This window comes from Passer domesticus, chromosome 10, assembly GCF_036417665.1.
Source record: "Passer domesticus isolate bPasDom1 chromosome 10, bPasDom1.hap1, whole genome shotgun sequence".
In the NCBI taxonomy this organism is placed as follows: domain Eukaryota; kingdom Metazoa; phylum Chordata; class Aves; order Passeriformes; family Passeridae; genus Passer; species Passer domesticus.
In genome coordinates, this window is record NC_087483.1 from 34,654,604 (window position 1) to 34,660,603 (window position 6,000).

A 6,000-nucleotide genomic window follows, 5' to 3' on the forward strand; every position below is an offset into this window, starting at 1 on the left:
ACCTTCTCCCCACTTGGTGCCTGCAGTAGAGGAATACTGTGATGTTACACCTTCTGTTGCCACAACACAAAACACTCTGTCTTCAGAGGTGTGCACTCAAATAATATTTGAAATGCTTATTTCAGCCCATCCCTCAGCTGTGTTTGGACTAGGAAGGGTTTAATTTTCCTTTGTGGCTCTGCCATGACTGGTGTGTGCAATTGCAGCCACATGGAAGGTTCTGGTGGAATTCCCACTTGTCTGAGGTTAAACCCAAGGTTTCTGTTGTGCCTTTATGTGGACAGGTCTCCTTGGAAACTCGCTGCCTAGGTGAGCAAAGCCATCTTCTGGGCTGCCCAAACACCACCCAGTTCTTCAGGGCTTCACCCCATTTTATGAGGTATTTAGGCTGATTGAATGGCACAACACAAAGCCCATAATGTCTAACCACCAAGACTTTGGGTAGCTTCTCCCCCCGCTCAAGTTTTTAATTTTGATTTGCTTATATTCTTTAATGAGATGCAATTACAGTTTCAGTGTAGTAGGTAGGAGGCTTTATATTTGTACCGCTTTGTAGTAAAGACATAATTACTGCATTTATGAATCAAATCCCTTTATGTATCATAAATACTTATTAAAACAGCCACTGGCAATTTTACCTCAACATGTTTCTTCATGAAGTAGGATTTATTGCCTATATAAAAATGCCAGTCTTTCCTGGATCTCCCTCCCCTGCAATTGCTTGGCTTGCAGAATCCCCGTGCCTGGTTCAGAGTGGTTCAGAAGGTGAGACATCCTACAGAGCACTCAAATAGCTGTGCGTGCGTGCACAGCTCGCGTGCCCCGAAGACACCTCTGTGATTACTGTTTGTGCTCCAGTGAGATCTCCTGTCTGTCTCGCTCAGAGTGCTGGGAGCAGACTGTAGATGTCATCTTCATCTCAGCCAAGTTTGGGGCTGACGTGGCTGTAGCCTCTGCTGTACCACCTCAGCCAGAGCAGAAGTGTTTGCCCAGTTTACTCTCTGCACTGAGCAGGGATAAGAGGATTGATGCATCAGTGAAAGTGTCTCCATAAGTCTTTAAATTATTCAGTTTTGTGCAAAAAGGTGGGTTTCATGCAACTGAAGAAAGTTTCCATTCACATACAATTTTTTTCAAATTCAAGTTTTCAAATTCAGTTCCACATTCTGTTCTTCTTAACCTCTGACTGGTTAAGTGAAGTGTCTGCCCTGTCTTTAGGGGTAAGGAAAAATCCTGGGGTGGGAGATGAGAACACACAGAGTAGGAATCTGGGAAAGACTTGAACATGGTGAGTTGTTTGACACTTCAGAGGCTGCTGTCAGAAGAAAGATTTGATTAATGGATTATTCAAACTGTAGGGAAAGGCAGCTTTGATTTCTGTAGACAAAAGTTCAGAGTCCCAAACAGTTTAAAAGGAAGGCTGGCAGGGCAAAATCCTGCAAGGTGTTGCCAGAAAGTTCGTGCCAGATTAACCTGATTTGTGTCTCCTTGGCTAAGCTAACAAACACGCTCAACACAAGGGCAGTAAATCTCCTCCCTGAAAATGTAGTCTTGAGAAAGTACTTTACAAGAAGTCATTGGTGAAACTAGAAAAGTTGTTTCTCAACAGACGAGCAAATAAAGTTGATAGGGAATTCATTTACAGGCAGACAGCAGCAAGCAAGGAACTTAATAAACATTTTTATCAAAGGTAGGTCTTGGGACAGATTTTCTTTAAGGACATAAGGACATTTCTTTAATGGCCCAAAACGCCAACATTTTATTTATTTCATTAGCCATTGAGACACTTTCAGGAGATCTGGTGAGTGGAGAGCAGAATCACAGTGAGTTTTTTTGTTTTATTTTATTTGGTGGGTTTTTGGTAGTGGTTTGGGGTTTTTTTGTTTTTTTTTTTTTTGTTTTTTCCCCTGAGAAGCAGCAGAAATGGAATGAAATGCTGTGAGAAGTGCAAAATCCTGTGTTTGGACACTGGAGACCATGCTGGGAGCTTGTGGTACATACTGGGACTGGAGCTAGTGAGGACAGCCACCCTCTTTGGTCCAGTTATCAAAAAGACAGCAGTAACCTTAGGATGGCACAGATTTTCCCTAGATACAGTAAAATGAGGTATCATTACCAGCACACAAGGTCTGTACAAGTCCTTGCCTGGAATACTGCATATGTGGGTCACACATCCTCAAGAAAGATTAATTTAACCTGGAATTCAGAGAAAGACTGATAGAAAGAGAGCAGAGGGGAGAGCTTATCCTGCAGAGGAGGCTGGGAGTGCTCAGTGAGCAGGGACAGGAGTTCTTGGCTTTGGGGGCTCTCTCTGACAAAGACACGGGGGTGCGGAAAGAACTGAGCTAGAGGACAAAGCTGGGTAAGAAAAAAGATGGATATAACATCATATAACTACACATGAAGAATGAGAGGGGATCCTACCAGCAAAAGAGCTGGGTCAGCTCCTGAAAGGACGTGAGGAAGGGCACAAAGAGCTCCTGGCTTACCAATGGGTGTGTAACTCAGACACATCTAATAGCAGGGGACAGTAATCCTGGGTATCCCTTTGGTCATCAAGTCACTCTTAATGAGCCCCTTTATGCTCAGTCCTTCAGAGCCAACACATGCAATTTAGGCACACTGTGAAGGTCCTAACGTGCCTGCCCTAATTTATCCGATGGCTGTTATTCCTTTTTCATCAATAAGGAATAATGACACAATGAGGCCCTGTAGTTGGATCATTAATTAGAAGAGTTTTCACCTTTCAATTAACAAAAGCCTCCTGGATCCTTTTGCTGCAGTCCCGGGGGAAGGGAAAGGCAATCACCCCACACAGGTAGGGCAGCAGGGGAATTTCATTGAGCAACAAGAGGTGCCGTCTCCGGAGCTGATTGATTGGCCCAGGAAGCTCGTTTAACCTGATATCTATCTTCAAGACTAATCAGGCGCGATGAATAAAAAAGAAGGCGTCAAGCTCCTTAGTAAGAGAAGGCTGGCGGCTGATAAACAGATAATTACACAAAGCAAAGCTGTCACAACAATAAATGTGCTTTGGCAAGAAGTGACCTCACGATGTGGGAAGCACGGAAGAGTTGAAGCCTCACCATCATCCCGGAGTGAGGGGAATGAAGGCAGATTTGCCACATGGCAAATGGCGCTGGCGTTTGTCGCAGGAGATGTGCAGAATCTCCGGACACTGCTTCGACAAACCCCAGTGCAGCCAATAGGTTGTTGTTGCTCAGGAATCTGATCTGCAGTTTGTTTTTTTCATAGAATCACTGGTTTCCGGGGGAAGGGACCTTGAACATCATCTCATTCCAATCCCCATTTGGGGGGAAAGGGACCTTAAAGCTTGAAGATCATCTCATTCCAATCCCCTTTTCATGGGCAGGGATACCACCTGCTAGATCATATTGCTCAGGGCCCCATCCAACTTGGCCCTGAACACTTCCAGGCATGGGGCCTCCAAAACTCCTCTGGGCAACCTGTTCCTGTGCCTCAGCACCCGCACACTGAAAATTTCTTCCTCGTAATTTCTTCCTTTAATCTAAAAGTTTCTCCCCTTGACCTAACACTGTCTGCCTGTGTAAAAGTGCTCTCCCTTTTTATAAGAGCCCCTTTTAGGTACTGGAAGGTGTTCCAAGGTCTGCCTGCTTCTTCAGGCTGAACACTTCAACTCTCTCAGCCACTCTACAGCAGAGGTGGTTCAGCCCACTGGGCATCTCCATGGCCTCCTCTTGCTTCAGTCCAACACATCCGTGTCTTTCCAGGGCTCAGGACCGGACCTGGATGCGGTGCTCTGGGTGGATGTCTCATGGGACCCGGCAAACCCTGGAGTCATTGCACAGACCCGGCTGGGACAGCTGCAAAGGGCAAAGCTGCATTGCACCTCACGCGGGGAGCTGTCACACTCCTGCTCTCAGCCCCTGCTCTTCTCAGGAGCACGGGGAAACCTCGGGGCCTCCCTCAGCGGGTATCCATCCCTTCGGGGAAATGCGAGCCAAGGGAGGAGGCAGAGGCCGCCGGAGCTGCTGGCCGAGGGGCTGCCTGCCGCTGTCCGGAGCTCGGCTCTCTGCAGGACACACGCCCGGCGCTCCCGGCCCGGGGCAGCTCCAGCCCGGCGGTCCGAGGGGAGCCGGGCAGTGCCGGGAGCCGCCCCAGCCGAGCTGTCCGCTGCCCTGCTCTCTCCACAGGGTGGCAATGCTGCCTTCGGCTCCGGAGCCCGGCCCTCGGCGCTCCCAGCGCCCGCGGAGCCGCCCCAGGCCCGGCCCGGCCTCCCTGCACTCCCCCCGCCGCCGGCACGGCCTGGGGACAGCGACACGGGGACAAGAGGGGCTGCTGGCCGAGCCTGGCGCCTCCGCTGCCTTTTCAGCATCCTGGGGTGCTCCTCGCCCGTATCTGCGCCTTGGGGTGGCTTGTGGTCCCGTCCCTGGCCACGCTCCCCTCTCTCAGTGCCATCTCCCCGGGTGGAAGATGTCCATAGCTGGGATGTCTCTGGGCCGGTCCAAGACCTGTGCAAATCCCTCATCACACACTCGGAGGGCAGCAGGGTACTGGTGTTTAATTGGGCTTTGTAAGTACGTGTGTGGCTCTAATTCCAGGTCCTCTCCTGCAGAAGCTGCCGAGTGGCAACAGAAGGAGCTGCTGAATTGCAGGCATTAAGTAGATAAATATTAAAATCGCGATGTAAAGGCAAGCACTGGAAAGGCAGGTTCTAAGGAGAGGAGCAGCTCGGGGAAAGAATTGAAATGAATTCCTCTGAAGCAGCTGCAACCATTTGTTTATTACAAACCACGTATCTCCACGCACATAAGAGGACGAAGTGTTCAAGCACAAGCTCACACCACTCCCTTCACTTCCCGAAGGTGAAGCCCTGAGACAGGCAGGAGCCCTTTGTGAGCTGAGCAGAGCACCCTCCCCGGATGAACAGCTGGAGCCCATGTGAGGGAGCAGGGCTGGGACCCCTCAGTGCTCCCGTCCCCATGACTCGGGAGCAGCTGCGCCCTGGGAAGGCATCCCCCAGGGAGCTCTTTTTTATAACTGGATATTTGCAATATGCCAGCCCAAAGAGCAGAGGCAGGTGTTGTATTTTAAGGGATGCAGGAGGCTGAGTAAGTTGTGTACATAATTGTTCTCAAGACTGAAGTAAAAATTCGACCCCATCTCCATTTCTGCCACAACAGGAGAGCCCAGATATGTCCTCTAACGATGTCATGTGTCAGAATTTCTTAATGACACTTTCTCCTCTGATTACTGTTTAATTTGCCCCCTCTCCTTCTGAAGATCACTCTCTTTTTACATCCCTCCAAATAAAGAGTGTTTAGTTAGCAGGGAAGAAAAGATTGCCATTGAAGAACTAAGAAAAGCACTGGATTAATTCTCTGCCTGCAGCTAAACTGAGAGTTCATCTCCTAATAGGCCATTTCAAAGCAGTTAGATTTACTCTTTTAGACTAACCATACTGTCTGAACAATATTTTATGCCTGTGTTAAAATATAATAGGCTAGAGAGACAACTCAAATGTCAAGAGTAGATAGTGCTGTCAAAGTAATTTGTCTTGGGTAATAGATAGAGTGACATGACTTTGAAACATTTTGAGAAAGAAATCATTCTACATTTGAATGGATTGTTTCTTTCCCTTTAAAAAAGCCAAGGCTGTATTATTTAAATCGTGTCTATCAGGAAGTCTTTATTTTCTGTGAAAATAACATTGGTATTTCCAGTGATGGGGACATGGCACAATGGGACTTTGCAGTGTTTGACAGGGGAATTAGGCGATGGCAGCACGATGCTCCCAGAGCATCCTCAGACCACCCCTCATGGAACCTTGGATACTTGGGAGAGTTTGGGAACGAATTAAAAAATTAAACCCAGTGCTCAGGAAGGCAGCAACAGTGCAGCTGAGTTCAGGGGAGATGCCATTCAGCCAAGGTGTTTCGAGGTCCCCTAAAGAGTGTGACACTGGCAGTTTTTCTTCTCCAACATTAACCATTTAGATCAAAAATGCTAATAAACTGC